The sequence below is a fragment of the Macrotis lagotis genome, chromosome 4 (assembly GCF_037893015.1).
Source record: "Macrotis lagotis isolate mMagLag1 chromosome 4, bilby.v1.9.chrom.fasta, whole genome shotgun sequence".
Taxonomy (NCBI): Eukaryota; Metazoa; Chordata; class Mammalia; order Peramelemorphia; family Peramelidae; genus Macrotis; species Macrotis lagotis.
This window is the reverse complement of record NC_133661.1, coordinates 66,642,204-66,644,684: the sequence shown is the minus strand read 5'-3', so window position 1 is coordinate 66,644,684 and position 2,481 is coordinate 66,642,204. Positions and strand designations below refer to the sequence as shown.

Below are 2,481 nucleotides of genomic sequence, written 5' to 3'. Positions count from 1 at the left end.
TTTGTCTCTGTCTGACTATGTCTCTGTCTCTGTCTCTGTCTCTCTCTCTCTCTGTCTGTCTGTCTGTCTGTCTCTCTCTCTCTCTCTCTCTCTCTCTCTCTCTCTCTGTCTCTCTTGCCTCTTGTTCTATTTCTCATCATATCTTGGAACTTAGACAATCATTTTTTAATCTAAAGTTACAAGCAGTTTATTTTTACATTTGACAAAGTATAGAACATTATGATTGTCCTAAATTCATTTATATTAAATTGTTAATTTTTCATAATATGACCCAAGACCAACCAGCAATCTTCTTTTTTGCAAAGGAGGGTTATTCTTCCCATAGCTATCTTAAAAGCACATCCTGCTTTACATTGCCATTTATATGAGTTTCTGTTTGTACATCTTCTAGATATTTTGTTGTCCATATTATCATGCATCACATTTTCAGCGATATCACTTGTTTTAAATGTATTCTAAAAGTTTGTCTTCAGGTAGCCAGTCAATCTTTTAACAAATTCAACTTTCTTTTAGATAGCTTTAGACTCAGATTGTCTTGTTTCATGAATTTGCGTGTCATCCTTGCACAGGGGCCATGATAATCTGTATCATTCCAATTTTAGTATATGTGCTGCCGAAGCCAACACTCAGTGTGTCTTGTTTAGAAATTATCAGCTTTGTTCATTTATTCCATGTTTCTTTTCCATTTTTTTTGTAATTAGACAGAGTAGTGTTCAAATATTCAAATGTTCACACTGTCTAGATATTTATGTGATCCTTCGATAGTTTTTCACATATCTCTAATTGTGTTCAAGACATTTCTGTTTTGATGTTGCTTGATATCAACTATTCATTGATACTTTCTCTGATTTCTTCAGTTCCCAGTTAACATTTTACTTTCTATAGTAAATCTTCTCCCATTACTCTTAATTCTAATTCCTTCAATCTGTTGATATTTCCAATTTATAATATAAATAATTTGTTTATATATAGATGTATCTCCTCCATTAGAATATAAATTCTGGGGTGGCTAGGTGGCATAGTGGATAAAGCACCGGCCCTGGAGTCAGGAGTACCTGGGTTCAAATCCGGTCTCAGACACTTAATAATTACCTAGCTGTGTGGCCTTGAGCAAGCCACTTAACCCCATTGCCTTGCAAAAACCTAAAGAAAAAGAATATAAATTCCTTGAGAGCAAAGACTATCTTTTATCTTTCTTTGTATTCCCATCACTAGCTTAATGTCTGGCCTATGGTAGGTCCTTGATTAATGGTTATTGATGGATTTAATGTGACAACAGCCACAGCAATATTATTATGTGCAAATCCTGTAATGGTTTTAAACTTTATGTAAAATATGGAGGAACTTATATTGTGCAGTTATTATCTTGTTCGCATTTAATTATTTAAAAAAGAAAATCCTAGATTTAAGTAAAGAATATGTCAGAAACCATAAAAGGTTGGACGCTAGAGAACACTAGAATGACTTACAGGATCTGATGCTGAGAGAAGGGAGAACCAAGAGATCAATGTACATAGCAACAACAACATTGTGAGATGAATAATCTTGAAGGAATCACCTCCTCTCGGCTATCCAGAGAGCTAGGATAACTGTATTAGATCAGCTATGAGCAATTTTATCCCCAGCCAGAGGAAGAAAAAGAAAAGAAAACAAAACACAGACAAAAAAACCAATCTTTCCGAATTTGATGAACACTTTATAAAAATTATTTTATGTATTTCTTTTCCTTAATTCTAATTCCTCATGCCAAAAAATTACTAATTTATAAGCATGACTAACAAAATACATATGCAAAATGTTAACTGATTATATTCCCTGTTGAGGAGAGGGGAGTGGGAAGGGAGGGTGGAAAAAAATTTTATAACTTGGAAAGATGCATGTACATATCGATGAAAATAAATAAATTTAAAAATAGAATAAGTTAAGTGAACTTGACAGATTCCATGCCAGAGTTTTAACTTCAGATAATTAATAGATTTGATGAGTACTGCACTACCAATCATTATCTTTCTCTAAGGAATTGATCATAACAGACTCACAACCCAATCATATTTTAATTAAGAAGCATTAACTATGTGGCTACTATTTTCTAGTCCCTATAAGCTGGTAAAGGTCAGTCACAAGATGGAATTGCATAGTAGGTCCAGAAAAATATGATTAAAATAATTTTGCCAACAAGAAACTTGAATTCTAATGGAAAAGCACACACATATAAATATACAGTGAATGAATACAAATAAAAAATAAAACTAAATCCAAGGAAGGTTGAGAGGAAGTGGTCACATTTGGTGGCATTCCAGAAAAGTTTCATATATAAGATGTTGCTTTAGCTTCTTCTAAAAAAAACTAAGATTTTATGAGGTGAAGGTAAAGAAGAAATGTACTCCAGTGGAACAGTGAAACTGCATGGGTACAGGAAATGGGAAGTCTTTTGTGAGGAGCAGAGAAAAGAACTATCCTATCAAATGATGCTTAAAAAAA

At 33.2% G+C, this 2,481-nt stretch overlaps 1 non-coding gene across 1 annotated transcript; it reads right to left on the bottom strand.

The window, feature by feature from the left end:
* Window positions 1–524: 524 nt before the first annotated feature.
* Window positions 525–626, bottom strand: LOC141523138 (U6 spliceosomal RNA). Its single transcript, XR_012478348.1, has one exon. It is a non-coding gene; the product is annotated as a U6 spliceosomal RNA (small nuclear RNA).
* Window positions 627–2,481: the final 1,855 nt, after the last annotated feature.